General features: G+C 46.2%; 1 long non-coding RNA gene across 1 annotated transcript in view; it reads right to left on the reverse strand.

The window, feature by feature from the left end:
• Positions 1-3,972: 3,972 nt before the first annotated feature.
• LOC119950930 overlaps positions 3,973-15,918 on the reverse strand; it is a 31,500-nt gene continuing 19,554 nt past the window's right edge. The window contains exons 2-3 of the long non-coding RNA XR_005457465.1: positions 4,541-4,643; positions 3,973-4,387 (exon numbers count right to left, since the gene is read on the reverse strand). This is a non-coding gene — a long non-coding RNA (uncharacterized LOC119950930). The remainder of the gene's footprint in view (positions 4,388-4,540; positions 4,644-15,918) is intronic.

Raw genomic sequence — 15,918 nt, forward strand, 5'->3', positions numbered from 1 at the left:
CATGCGTGAATCGTCGACGGTCTTTCGTCCAGCCCCGCGCCGGCCGGCCGGCATCAAAGGCCATTGGACCGGTTTTGGCGCCAGTCGGCGTGGCGCCAACCACTCCGGCGCGGGCCTAGCCCCCAAAGGTGCAGAGAATTCCGCACCTTTGGGGAGGCCCGACGCCGGAGTGGTTGGCGCCACTCCACTACACCGGGACCCCCTCGCCCCACCAGGTAGGGGAGAATCCCGGCCCTTGTAACCACAGAATTAGAGAATTACAGGAACTTTACAATGCAGAAAGAGGCCATTCAGCCTGTCAAGCTGCACTGGCTTGCTTGAAAGAGCATTCTGCCTAATCCCACTCTCCTGCCTCATCCCCAAAACCTTTACACATTCTCTCTTTTCAGATAGCAACCCAATTCCTTTTTAAATACCTCGATAGAACATGCTCCCACTACCCTCTCTGAAAATGTGTTACGGGCTCCAACTATCCTCTGGATGAAACCATTTTTCCTCATCACCTTTACTCCTTTCGCCTATTATCTTGACTGTGTGTGTCATAATATACACATCAGTATATGATGGTGCATAGACACACACTGACTGACACACTGAAAGACCAATCAACACACATAACACAGCAGCCAATCACCAGTTAGGGCACGGTCACTATAAAACCAGAGGGCACTAGTTTTCCTGCTAATTCGGGATGCAGCCTCTGAGACAGACAGAGCCCGCAGTCAGTAGCACAAACATCCACCATGTGCTAGCAGTATAGGCTGGTCAGGTTAGGCATAGGTCTTCAATCAATCTAACATCGTGTCGACCCACAGTGCAAGCATGTTTAACAGCTCTTAAGTTAATAAAATAGAGTTGTACTATTACAAGTGTTGGTAGCCTGTCGATGTTACTGCTAAGGTAAACGCAGTCTCCACAGATCCCGAGTACCCAACACATCAGCGTGCTCTAGTCTTTGAGGTAATCTTGAGAGTAATAAATTGAAACCTACTGTTAGTTCATTTTTACTTTTCAAGAGTTTGGTTTCTATGGTCAGGATTCTCCGTTGCGAGTCCGCCCGGCTACCAGGGAGGATGGAGAATGCGGCACTCAGCCAAACCTCCCATTCACTGCAGCGGGACAGTAGAATCCTGCCCATAGTTTATAACTGATGTCACATTGTCTGATTTTGGGTGAGCTTTTGTGGCTTCGTTAAGCCAGAACGAGAGAGCAACTCGGTAGGTAGATCCCGGGAGTGGCCTCTCGTGGGAATCCTGGCAGCCTACATGCCTCGCAGGATCTACCCAAGTCCCGCAAAGTGTCGGAATCTGAAGCAAGCCCAAAAGGGGCGTGACCAAACAGCGCACGCCTAAGCAGCGTTTAAACCTACTTAGGCAAGCTCACCCAATATCTACTAGCCTCCCGGGATCTCCCAGCATCCCCGGTGAGGCTGCAGTCGGGTGCTGTTCAGCACTAGTCCACACAAATGGGGGGAGGCTATCGGAGATTCCTGGGTGGTCAGGAACCATGCAGGGTGGCTCCTTGGAATGCAGGCACCTTGGCACTGCCCGGCTTGTGGCTTGGATCTGTCAAATTGGCACTGCCAAACTGGCAGGATCACTGCCCACATGTCGAGGTGGCAGTGCAAGGGTGCCCGGCTGCCAGGGTGGCACTGCCAAGGTCAGGGCCCAAGGAGGGCAATGTCCATGATAGGAGGATGGAGGGGTTTTGAAGGGTGGGGGAGTGCATGGCAGGTAAGTAAAGGCCTCTGGGAGGTTGGGTGGTGATGGGTGGGGGTCCTGGAGGGGCTGAGGGCCTGTAAGGGGGTGAGGGGGGGGGCCTGATGAGGGGGGATCCCTAGGGACCCATAGCAGGGTGCCATCACTTGGGAGGGGGTTGTGGGGTAATTCCCATGTGTGAGGGGGGGGGGGGGGTGACATTACCCATGGGTGGGAGGGACAAGCTCACTTCGAGATCAGGGCACCCTTGCAAAATTATGGCCCAATACTGAAGTTCAGCTCCCCAGTGCTGAAAAAAATTGGAAATGTGGGCTAAACCAGTGAGAGACTCCCCAGGGCCAAAATAAGTGACTAAAAGTGATGATTGATAGACATGGGAAACTCCTTGAAAAACCCGTCACAAATGAACTCAGAAATGTTTCCATTAAATTCCACCCTTATTGTTTCGGTCAACACAAGATAGTTTGCTTCAATTCGGTGTGTTAATTACAAAAATAAGAGGACAAAAGCAAGACATTGCAGATTCTGTAAATCTAAAATAAATACAGGAAGTGCTGGAAAATCTCAACAAGTCTGGAAGCATCTGTGGAGAGAGAAAAACTGAGTTAGCGGTTCGGGTCCAATATGACACTCTTCCACAGTAATCATATTGGAATCAAAACATTAACCACAATAATAAGAGTTTCTGGGTGACCCTGGGGAGGTCTGTGCATACATTTATAAAGTGGTTCAGAGGGGAAGGAGGATTCATGTGCAAGGCTAGCCTTTGAAGCAAAGAATATGACATGCATTTGAGAAATGTCTAAAAATATGATGCTGTTTTCGAGAAGAAATAAAGTACATCATTACATACATATGTACGTGCTGAAACGATACTAAATTATGTGCAAACACATAGCAAAGTTTATTTTCCCAATCCTAAAATAACATTTAGCCAAAGTGCATCTTTCTCCGATATTTCTATTATTCTTAGATGGTTTCACGTGCTCAGCCCTCAACATTTTTTAGCACAAATAACTAATCACTGCTAATCTCACTGATAATTGTCCACGGGCTTATGTAATTATGTAATTATGGTATTGTCCAGGAAAGATGCGAAACAGAAAAGTGGGAACATTGAACAAATAATATGGATATATATTTGTACGCACACACACGGAATTCCCTGTCGGCGGGATCCTCCAGTCCTCTGGCAGTGCACCCACGCCTGCGGGTTTCCCGACTGCGTGAAGTGGCACAATGGGAAACCCCATTGGCCGGCTGCGGGAACGGAGAATTCCGTTGCTGTCGGGGGTGCGCCTCACCTGAAATCGCAGCTGGTGGACCAGAGAATCCCATTCAATGCTCTTGGTGGTGGGCTACGCTTAAATGCACTTTCAGGAGACTTAATTAGCGAACAAAAAGGGATTTATTTAGAGATCTTCAAGAGCAGCAGCATGTTTGCTTCTCACTCGAAAACACCTCTGCCCAGGAGAACTCCTCCCCCTGGGGTGATTCCCCACTCTTAGTCCCGATTGGTTAACCAGGCCAGCTGGTCCTTACTCTGCTGTGTTGCCCTTAAAAGAGACAATCACCACAACTGTTAAGAAATAGCACAGCAAAACTACAGCACCAACTCCCTCACCTGCAACATTGGTCAACACAGCTCCTTTATGAGATTATCCCATAATGCCATGAAAAATGGCCATTTAACTGAACATCCTTTCACTTAAAATGTCAAAAATACCAAATGAATGAGGCCACAAAAAATCTGGAAATTAATTCAGACCAAATAACATTTTTACTGCAGTTTTAATATCCAATACCATCCACAACGGACAAAGCTACTGATTTATGGAACCATCAGTCAACAAATTCTGTATTGAACAAATTAGGTTGATTCAAAATAGTGCAATGTTTGCTGTTTCACCCAATTCCCATTTCGCATCACCGAATTTCTGCAATGAAATGCTGAAGATGTGATTCACATGACTTGACTGTTCATTACATTTTTTGAACAATGAATTATTTTGAAGTTTGTTTAAAAATGTTGCAGCAGGGTGGCACAGTGGTTAGCATTGCTGGCTCACAGCGCCACAGACCCGGGTTGAATTCCGGCCTCGGGTGACTGTGTGGAGTTTGCACGTTCTCCCCATGTCTCCGTGGGTTTCCTCCGGTGCTCCGGTTTCCTCCCACAGTCCAAAGATGTGCAGATTAGGTGGATTGGCCATGCTAAATTGCCCCTTGGAATCCAAACGATTAGGTGGAGTTACAGGGTTAGATTAGCGGTGTGGGCCTAGGTAGGGTGCTCTTTCCAAGGGTTAGTGCAAACTCGATGGGCCAAATGATCTCCTTCTGCACTGTAGGGATTCTATGATTCATTGATTATGACAACGTATTTCATTCTCAGACTGATAGGCACCCCAGCTCAAGGAAACATCTCAAAGTACTTCACCTACAATATGCTATATATATTTATTTGATGTTACCATTTTTGAAGTATAATGGTTTTTTGCAAACGTGGCACCGAGACAATTTAATCAGACTTTTGATGGTGTTGCTTGAAGACAATTCCCACTCTTGTACAAATCTTATCATGGGAACATTGACAACCACCCAATCCACTGGAATAGACAGTTTAGAACTCCACTTAATGTCACATTAGAGGATATTCATCTAGATCCAAAAATCTGAAAAAACATGGAAAAAATAGATTAAACATTAGAAGTATCTTTCACTGTCAATGTTAATTTGAATTGTACAAATTTGAAAAAAAACAGAGACTGCCTTAAGGAATAGCAGGCGCGTTCTGGGCTATAGACAGAAATCCATGGGTCACCCACCTGCCACTTTACACATGTACTCCCTGAGGGTTCCATTTTCTGCTGGAAGTTCTAACTCAAACTTCTAATGGTTCATTTTACATCCACTTTCAGAAACTTGAGACTAATTTGAATGAAATCAAAAAGGCAATTATGTAAATGTACAGTTTATGGATGAACAAAAGCTGAATTGCGGTTTTAGAGGAAATTGAGATAAACCATATCAGAGCGACTATATCTCCCATTCAATACATTAGAATTCATGCATTTGGTTGTGTAAAGCTGTATTCCCTAATCAAACAGACAGCATTGTTTATTAATTTTAATTAATTTTCAAATATCATAGATCATAGAATTTACAGTGCAGAAGGAGGCCATTCGGCCCATCGAGTTTGCACCGGCCCTTGGAAAGAGCACCCTCCCTAAGCGCACGCCTCCACCCTATAACCGTAACCCCACCTAACCTTTTTAGAACACTAAGGGGCAACTTTGCATCGCCAATCCACCTAACTGCACATCCTTGGGAGGAAACCGGAGCACCCACAGGAAACCCACACAAGCACGGGAGAACATGCAGACTCTGCACAGACAGTGACTGACCCAAGCTAGGAATCGAACCTGGGACCCTGGAGCTGTGAAGCAACTGTGCTAATCACTGTGCCAGCGTGCTGCCCATTATTATTGGAATAACACTTCGGAATTGTAAATTAATTTTGAGAACTATGCTTTAAAAGACCACAATAATTAAAAGGAAGAAACTTTGCAAAAGTGAAAGTAAAAGACTTAACTATGTATAAACAGCTGTCAACCTCCCGTTATAAAAGTATGCTTCCTCTGGAACTTAATGACAAAAGTTGCAGACTTATCAAAGTTTCATCTTTTTTATTATAGAGAATGGTAATGGTGAATTCTCCGTTAATTACAGACCATTCTTTTATTCTAATATTGATCCAGCACTGGAAACATACAAAAATACATTTTCGTAGGTGCTTCACGTTACCTAGTGCACAGATTTCAACAATTTCAAAGGAAAATTCATTATTGACAGATGTGCCTTACATACTCAGCAGTGTTTTCACAGAAGGCTCCTAAGTATTTAATTATCATCGTTGGCAAAGCCGCTGAATAGATATAAAGTAGAATACTGTGAACAATTTTAGTTCCATCCCAGAAGGCAATGGAGAGAGTACAATATCTTTCTGAGCCATGAGCGAGGTTCGAGATTTAAATAAAAATAATTTCTCTTTAGAATATTGTTCATATGGAAAAGACTCCAAGGGAAGTAAATGATACAGGGCCATTTGAGAATGTTGAAAGGAATCAGGCTGATTCATTGCAAAAAGTAATTGAACTGACAGATTTATTTTTTTATTAATCTTGGCGTAAATCACCAACATTTACTGCTCATCCTCAGTTGCCCTGGAGAAGATTGTGGAGGGAGAAAGAGAGCTAACATTTCGAGTCCACATGACTCTTCTGCAGTCATACGTACTTGAAGATTTAACTCTGTTTCTCTCTCCACAGATTTTATTTTAATTTAGAGTAGCCAATTCTTTTTTCCAATTAAGGGCCAATTTAGTGCGGCCAATTCACCTAGCCTGCACAGACACAGGGGGAATGTGCAAACTCCACACGGACAGTGACCCAGGGCCAGGATTCGAACCTGGGTCCTCAGCGCCGTAGGCAGCAATGCTGACCACTGTGCCACATGCCGTCCCTCTCTCCACAGATGCTGCCAAGCCTGCTGAGTTTTCCAGCATTTTCTGTTTTAATTTCAGATTTCCAGCACCCTTAGTATTTTGCTTTGATTCCCGATAGTGGAGGATTGCCTTCTTGAATTGCTGCGGTGCATGCTGTAAGGTAGGAAACACACAACATAGGAGCAGGAGGAGGCCGTATGGCCCTTTGAGCCTGCTCCGCCATTCATTATGATCATGGCTGATCATCCAGCTCAATAGCCTAATCCTGCCTTACCCCTATATCCTTTTTTTTTACATAAATTTAGAGTACCCAATTTTATTTCCCAATTAAGGGGCAGTTTAGCATGGCCAATCCACCTAGCCTGCACATCTTTGGGTTGTGGGGGCAAAACCCATGCAAACATGTGGAGAATGTGCAAGCTCCTCACGGACAGTGACCGGGGCCGGGGTCGAACCGTGTCCTCGGCACCATGAGGCAGCAATCCCCCCCATATCCTTTGATCCCATTATAGAAACATAGAAAAGAGGAGCACAAGGAAGCCATTCGGCCCTTCGATGTCCAGCATTTTTACCCAGCAACAATGAAGAAGTGCTGACACATGTCCAAGTCAGAAAGGTGTGTGACGTCGAGGGCACCCCATCCCCAACTCATTAATCCTCTGCGAATGCCGGGATTGAGACTAAGACCTCATGCCGGCATGAAAACAGTGGTCTTTTATGCCAGAAAACTAGCGTAAAATGGCCACTGATTCCCCGTTTTGCTGGGGGATAGCAGGGAGGCAGCACAGAGCTCGCAGCTCTAGCTGCTGATACAGCCCTGAGCACTTCCGGATCTGAGGCCGTACATGCGCACGGCTGCGGCCTGCAGCGGCTGCGCCGTGCTCCATGGCGGACTCAGCCCGCGAACCTGGACCGCTAAAGTAGTGCCCCCCTTTGGCCACTCAAGCACCCCAGACCGCCCGTTCACAGTGCCCCCAGCCTAGAATGAAGACGCCTCACCTGCCCGCGGATCGGCCCTCTCTCGACTGTGACGGCCCGGACTGAGTCCACAGCCGCCACGCTGAGTTCAGGAACGGTGAGAGCACACGTAACCCAACCGCCGTGAACTCAGCCGGTCGGATACGGAGCATCATGCGTATATATCCTAGGAGGAAGCCGGGGGCAGAGAACCAGAAAACTGGCGCCGTTCCCAATATGGGTATCAAAACGGATCCTCTGTCCCGTCGCCGAATGCAATTTCGCTCAGCCCCCTATTTTTTAGCCAAGAAATTAGCAGATGACAGTCAAAATTTACTCCCCTTCCCGTAAATGACATTTCAAAGTATCAAAAATGTTTTTTAAAAAGTTCATAATTTCACGGTTTCAGAAATATTCAAATAGTTTCCAATCAGTAAAATTTCTGTAATAACTCATGAATAAAAGTCTATCAAGTAATAATTATGTGAAATGGCTTGCGATAAGATATGAGAGTAGACTGTGTGGCTGGTTAGCTTGTTAGGAAGGTGACTGAGCACTAATGTTATTGAAGTAGAAATTGTATGAATTGTGTTTTCAAAAAACATAATAGAATTTCTGTAGCCTTCCTTGAAGATGAGCCATAACCCTAAGACAAGGGAATCATAGGCTCAAACGCTTGTTTGGAAACGTTCTTCACCTAATGAATAAGCAACAATTGAAAAATTAATAGCTAGTGGAGGCAAAAACCATCGAGTCATTAAAGACTCAGATGAATGCTATTTTCCTCTTTGAGAAATGGGATAAGACCGCCCCAATACCCGCTTCTTATTTGAATGCAAGATGTGGAACTATGTAAGAAAAAAAGCTTGCATTTATAAAGGACCTTTGATATTTAATCACCTCAAACACTTTACAGCTGATGAATTACTTTTTGATGTGTAATTACTGTTGTTAATGAAGGGAAGCGTGACAGCCAAATTATGCCCAGCAAGATCCCAGAAACATCACTAATATGATTGATTGTTCGCCTGAACACAGAGAACCCAGCTCTTCTTCCAAAACGCGCTTTCCATCTGTCTGATTAGACAGACTTCTAAACTGAAAGGTGCCATCTTCAATAATGCAACATCCCCTTAGTATTATACTGCAGTCTAGGTAATGAAATGGGACAAGAAGCTGTAATTTTCTGGCCCATAGGGAACGGGCTACCTCTGACTCAGGCTGACATCAATGAAATAATACTGGAGTGGATGAATCAAACAGGCCTGTCTCAAATGTAAATCTTTATGCTGTTATCATTATACTGTTCTCTTTTTATACATAGGGACATTGAGCAAAGATGATAACATTACAAAGTTTCTTTTCTCTGCGGCATCTTTAAATCTCATGCCTCAGGAAGCAGCCTTTTCATCTAGACATAACATCATTAAGCAAAACAACACAAATTGCACAGAAGGCACTTGGCTTGTCTAATAGCTCAAAGTCTTTACAGTGTTTTCTTTGTAACATTAGAAATGCTGGCACCTCGACTGCTTAGTTCCAAACCCAGGTGCGATTCCAGCACTCAGTAGCAGATAAGATGGGTCTGATCAGATTTTTTTGTGTGACTCCATACAGTCCCTTCAAAGCTGCTTGTCAACGTGGTCAAGATCTGAAGCTGCAGGCAGGATTCTCCGCTTTCCCCGCTGCGTGTTTCTCGGCGGCGCGCTGTTCGCTGGTGGAGTGATTCTCTACTCCCGCTACTTGTCAATGGGATTTCCCTTTGAAGCCACCCCACGCCACTGGGAAACCGGTCGGCCGGGGGGGGCACTGCCAACGTAAATCATAATGGCCGCCCAAAACCAGGGGAAAACAAACTCAATGAGTATTCTGTTGGTTAAATCATTTGAACTAGTACGTACACAGAAAATTATCAATTAAGGTGAGGAAATATAAGTCCAAATTTATTCTAATTGAATAAAACAAAATTCCCTCATTGCACATGTTTAGTGCAAACTGGAAAGTTTGAGACCTTCTTAACATTTGCGGGGGAGCTGCTGGTTCTGACCATTAACGTTTCCTTCACTGTCACTGTGCGAAAATTATATTCCTTCTGTCAGTTTGTAAGTCACTTATTGGATTGGATTGGATTGGATTTGTTTATTGTCACGCGTACCGAGGTACAGTGAAATGTATTTTTCTGCGAGCAGCTCAACAGATCATTAAGTACATGGGAAGAAAAGGGAATAAAAGAAAATACATAATAGGGCAACACAAGGTGTATAATGTAACTACATAAGCACCAGCATCGGGTGAAGCATACAGGGTGTAATGTTAATGAGTTCAGTCCATAAGAGGGTCATTTAGGAGTCTAGTAACAGCGGGGAAGAAGCTGTTTTGAGTCTGTTCGTGCATGTTCTCACACTTCTGTATCTCCTGGCTGATGGAAGAAGTTGGAAGAGTGAGTAAGCTGGGTGGGAGGAGTCTTTGATTATGCTGCCCGCTTTCCCCAGGCAGCGGGAGGTGTAGATGGAGTCAATGGATGGGAGGCAGGTTTGTGTGATGGACTGGGAGGTGTTCACGACTCTCTGGTGTTTCTTGCGGTCCTGGGCCGAGCAGTTGCCATACCAGGCTGTGATGCAGTCAAATAGGATGCTTTCTATGGTGCATCTGCAAATGTTGGTAAGTGTTAATGTGGATATGCCAAATTTCCTTATTTGCAAATTAAGCAGTTGATTCGATTGAGAGGGCATCACAAGTCATGGAAACATGTTCATTTTACACATCTTGCTACACGAGACCACCCTGCATCACTGGAAAGAGTTATTCAACTTGTCCTCATTGTATGTGCGTGTATGTGCTTGGCTGTGAGTCCAAACTCAGAAAAGGATTTTCCCAGCAGATATTCTGTTCTGACAGCTCGAGAGAACTGTTGACTTTTCTTGATTGACATTTTTAAGCAATTATAATAAAATGTTATTTGTGATCTCTTTTGTCAAGATCTCAATATTTATTTGCAAAGGTTTGCAGAGGCGTGAAGCCTCTGTTCCTGATACTTTAATGGCCTCCCTAATTGACACTTTTGTGGGATTGTAAGAGCAATGAGTTTTTTTTCCAAAAGAAGATTTGTGAAGGTTGATTTTTTTTTTCCTCAGCAATGTTACTACATGGTTCACTGGTTCTGTCATTAGTGTGTAAAAACCTCCTGTCCCTGGTGCATCCGGTGGGTAGCGGGCAGAACAGTGTGGCGTCATGCCACCTGGGACACCCAAGCGACTGCAGGGTCCATCAAGGCCCAGTCACTTCAGAGGATAGCCACCAAAGGGGACCCAGGCCACAGAGCAGGAATCACAGCACGGTGCCTCCATTCTTGCTGTACCTCCAGGTGATCCAATGTTAGGGCCCGTAAGGTCAGAAAGGTACACACCAGGGCAGCCGATGGGCGGACATTGGAAGTGGGCATCGGCCAGAGCCCCAAAATTGAACACCGCACATCGCCCCGTTATCCCATCCCTCCACCTCCCTCTCAATGCAAACACCCCCCAATTCGCGCTGCACCCTGTTCCCACCTCCTCCCAAAGGATTGGTGGGAATGTGGGATGCAACGGCCAGCTCACATCCAGGGATCACCAGGTGCACAATGAATAGTGCTACCTTGGGCAGCATCAGAAGTTGTCGAACAATGCGGAGCACCAGAGCTCATCACAGAGTTGGTCATCATCATCTGTCATCCCATAGACCACTCCCACGCCATGGTCAGGCAGGAAGGAATCATGGAGGGGGTTGCAGGCGGGTTGGGGGTGGGGAAGGGAGAGTAATCATGCGAGGGTGTGGTCAGATGGGGGTGGGGAGGTTTGCGGTTGAGATGGGATGTTTGTGCTGTTAGTCAAGCCCCCCTAGTCGGTGAACCTGAAGGCGATTAGAGTGTCCCGTGCACGCTGGCCCTGGTGCATATGTTGTGCAGCCTTCTGTACCTGCCCGGGCCCATAGCCCTGCCAATCCTGTAGTGCCATATTGTCTTGCTGCATTGGTGACATGTAAGCATTTGGAAATTCAATGTCCTTGAAGATGTTATCTTGGTCAATAACATTTTGACGTTGAGACGGAACATGATGTTTGATCCACAACTGTGCTTTTCTATTTCGTCTGAACATAGAACCTTAGTTCAGTCTGGACTAAGTATGATCTGGGTGCGACTTGTCTGAGAATTTTAGCTATGTGTTGCCATCCACCATCAGGATTTTGTATACGTATGTAGTCTCCTTCTTTTAATTTTGATCGAGGTTTTGTTTGCTTGTCATAGGTCTTTTTTGTTTCTGTTTTCTTAATCTGATATGGTTGTGTGTCTCTTGATGATCCAAGTCTGGAATGCCCATCAGCCATCAGCATCTGAGCTGGTGATAATCCAGATGATAGTGGTGTTGCTCTGTCCGTCAACAGTGCCAAAGATGAATCATTGTTGACATCGATTGTTGTGGAAAATTGTTATGGAACAATTTTTTGATGATTCCTACGCTCTTCTCTGCTTTACCATTTGATTGAGGATACAATAGGCTTGATGTGATGTGATTAAAGCTGTACTTTTCTGCAAATTGTCTCCAGTCTCAGCTTGTGAAGCAAGGACCATTGTCAGAGACAATGTGTAATGGTATCCCATGGTGTGCAAAAATAGATTTTGCTGCACGTATGATAGGTCTTGTCGTTGAATCATTCAGCGTCATCACCTAGGGATAGTTGGAATAATAGTCGATGAAGACTAGATAGTCACGTCCTTTAAAGTAGAACAAATCCATACCAGCTTTGATCCATGGATTGGTGATGAATTCATTTTCTTCCACACTATCTTTGTTCTGCACAGGTTGATGCATTTGGCAGACTGTGCATTCCTGTACATGATTGTTGATATCCTTGTCCAGGCCAGTACACAGATTGTCTTGCCCTTTTACAACATTTTTCCATACCCTGAAGACCCTTGTGAATCTGTTGCAAAATTCTTTGCCGGAGGCATGCAGGAATAACTTAGCCTATCTCCTTTGAGTGGGAATCCATCTATTACTGTGAGGTTATCTTTGATACTGCGAAAGGCAGAGCAACATCCATTGGCCGAACCTTCTTTGAGGTATTTGATTACCCTCTGGAGCGTCAAATCCTTTTCTGTTTCTCCTTTGATGATTCGTAGTTTTCGGTCAGACACTGGTAGCATCTTAGCAACAAAAGAAGCTTGTGCTTCCACTATGTGTACTATATCTGTATCTGATGTGTCAGTATCAGTGGTAGCTCTGAATAGGTTATCAGCAACTAAGTCATTTATTTTTTCTTAAATATTTTTATTCTCCTCCTTTTTCACATTTTCTCCCAAATTTACACCACCAACAATAAACAATAATCAGTAACAAATATGTCAATCCCCATATAAATAACAACGATCCCATCCTCCCACCAAACCCCAAACATTAGCCCGCATGTTCACATAAACAAATGACAAAAGGGAATTAGGTATCACCCATAGTCGCCATTAACACACACAGCCCCCTCGCCCCAACCCTCCCACCCACCCCCCCCAACTAATGTTTGATGTGATCCAGTTCTTGAAAGTGCATAATGAATAATGCCCATGAATTGTAGAACCCCTCCATCCTTCCCCTCAGTTCAAACTTCACCTGCTCAAGAGTCAAGAATTCCAACAGGTTCCTCCGCCACGCCAGGGCACAGGGTGGAGAGGCTGCTCTCCAACCTATCAGGATCCACCTTTGGGCGATCAATGAGGCAAAGGCTACAACATCTGCCTCCGCACCCGTTTCCAACCCTGGCTGGTCCGACACCCCGAATATGGCCTCCCGGGGGGCCCGGGTCCAGTTTCACGTGCACCACTTTAGAAATTACCCTAAAAACCTCCTTCCAGTAATCCTCTAGCTTTGGACAAGACCAAAACATTTGATTAGCGGGGCCCCCCGCAACATTCACACACATCTTCTACTCCTTCAAAGAATCGGCTCATCCTCGCCCTCGTGAGGTGTGCTCTGTATACCACCTTCAGCTGCATCAGCCCCAACCTCGCGCATGAGGTGGAGGCATTCACTCTCCGGAGCACCTCATGCCAGAACCCCTCCTCCATACCCTCCCAACCCTTCCTCCTACTTCGCTTTGGTCCCTTCCAGTGGTGCCTTCTCCTCTTGCAAAATAGCTCCGTAAACCGCCGAAAATACCCCTTCTCCAGTCCCCCTCTCATCAACACCTCCTCCAGCAATGAGGAAGCCGCTCCACCAGGAAGCTCTGTATCTCCTTTCTGGCAAAATCTCGAACCTGCATGTATCTAAACATTTCCCCCTGCTCCAGTCCATACTTCGCTTCCAGCTCCTTCAATCCTGCAAACCAACCCCTAAAAAACAAATATTTTAGTGTCTTAATCCCCTTTTCCTCCCATTTCCGAAAATTTCCATTGCAACTCCCTGGCGCAAATCTGTGGTTCCCCCAAATCGGCATTTCCCTTGGCCCTGCCCCCAACCCGAAGTGTTGGCGAAACTGCCTCCAAATTCTCAATGAAGCTATTATTACCGGACTCCCTGAGTATTTCCCCAGGGTCATCGGGAGCGGCGCTGTTGCTAGTGCTTTCAATCCCGACCCCCCTGCACAAACTCTCCTTCATTCTGACCCACTGGGAATCAACTCCTCTGACCCAGCTCCGCACCTTCTCCACATTCGCCGCCCAGTAGTAATGCATCAGGTTGGGAAGACCCAAACCCCCTGCCTGCCTTCCCCTCTGTAGTAGCACCTTTCTAACTCTGGCCACCTTCCCTTTCCATATGAACAAAATAATCATTCCCTCAATCTCTCTGAAAAAAGTCTTTGGCAGGAAAATCGGCAGGCATTGGAAAATAAACAGAAATTGCGGCAACACGTTCATTTTAACCGCCTGCACCCGACCCGCTAGTGACAGAGGGAGACCATCCCACCTCGCCAGATCAGCTTTCACTCGCCCCACCAAACTAGAAATGTTGTACCTGCAGAGCCCCCCCTGACCCCCGGACGACCTGCACCTCCAGGTACCAAAAGTGAGTCCCTGCCCTACGGAATGGCAGCTCCCCCACCCCTGCCCCCACCCCCAGCCGAGACACCACACAATACTCACTCTTGCTAGATTTAGTTTGTACCCCGAGAAAGACCCAAACACCCGAAGCAGCTCCAATATTCCCCCTGTCGACACACTCAGTTCCGACAAGTATAACAGCAAGTCATTCACATAAAAGAATACCCTATGCTCTAACCACCCCCCCCCCCCCCCCCCCCGTACTATTCCTTTCCATACCCCCAAACTTCTTAATGTGATGGCCAACGGCTCAATCGCGAGTACAAATAGCAGGGGGAACATAGGATATCCCTGCCTAGTCCCACAGTGGAGAGAAAAGTATCTCGAGTTGATGTTGTTTGTGCGGACACTCACCCTCAGCTCCTTATATAATAGCTTTCCCCAGTTCACAAATCTTGGTCCAATCCAAAACCGCTCCGGAACTGCCATCAAGTACCCCCATTCTATCCAGTCAAATGTCTTCTCAGCGTCCAATGCCACAACCACCTCTGTTTCCTTCCCCTCCGCCGATGCCATAACCACGTTCAATACCCTTCTAACGTTTGAAAAGAGCAGCCTTCATCTCACGAACCCCGTCTGATCTTCACCTATCACCTTCGGGAGGCACTCCTCCAGCCTACCCGCCACTACCTTCGCCAATACTTTTGCGTCCACATTCAAAAGTGATATAGGCCTATACGACCCACACTCCGTCGGATACTTATCTTTTTTTAGCAACAGGCAAATCGATGCCTGCCCCAAAGTTTGTGGCAACAACCCTTCGTTATCGCCTCTTCAAACATCCCCACCATCAGGGGTGCCAGCTTATCCTTGAATTTTTTATAATATTCCACTGGAAACCCATCCGGCCCTGCCACCTTCCCCGACTGCATCCTCCCAATTGCACCTTTTATCTCCTGCTCCACTATCGCTCCTAATGTAGCCCTGTCTCCCTCCCCTACCCTCGGGTACTCCAACCCATCTAGAAATTCCTGTATTTCCCAGTCTCCCCCAGGTGGCTCTGACCTGTTCAACCTCTCATAAACTTCCCCAAAGACCATGTTAATCAAATCCAGAGCCAATACCAATTTCCCTGCCCTGTCCCATCACCTGAATAATTTCCCTTACTGCTGCCTCCCTCCGGAGCTGGCCTGCTAACATACACGTTATAGCAAACCAAGCCTTATCTCCATGCTCGTAACCTGCACCTCTTGCTCGTCTCAGTTGGTGCGCGCCTTCCTGGTGGATAGTCAGTCAAAGCTCGCCTGTAGTTCCTTCCTCTTTTCCAGCTTTGCTGGGTCCCCATCTTCTGCATAACTCCTATCCACCTCCAACATCTCATCTATTACCCTCTGCTGCTCCAACCTTTCCTTTTTGTCCACCCTGGCCTTAAATGAGATCACCACACCCCTCACCACCACCTTCAGAGCCTCCCAGACAACTGCCTTCGACACTTCACCTGTACAGTTGAAATCTACATGTTCCTCAAGTACCTTTTCAATTTTCTCACAGAACCCTTGGTCCCCCAAAAGTCCCACATCTAATTTCTACCCCGGCCTCTGCGCTACCCCCTTCTCCAATACCATATCCAACTAATGTGGAGCATGATCTGATACTGCAATTGCCAAGTATTCCGTCCCCTTAACCCCAGCCAGCAAAGCCTTCCCCACCACGAAAAAGTAGATCCGCGAGTGTAC

The sequence above is a fragment of the Scyliorhinus canicula genome, chromosome 16 (genome assembly GCF_902713615.1).
Source record: "Scyliorhinus canicula chromosome 16, sScyCan1.1, whole genome shotgun sequence".
NCBI lineage: Eukaryota > Metazoa > Chordata > Chondrichthyes > Carcharhiniformes > Scyliorhinidae > Scyliorhinus > Scyliorhinus canicula.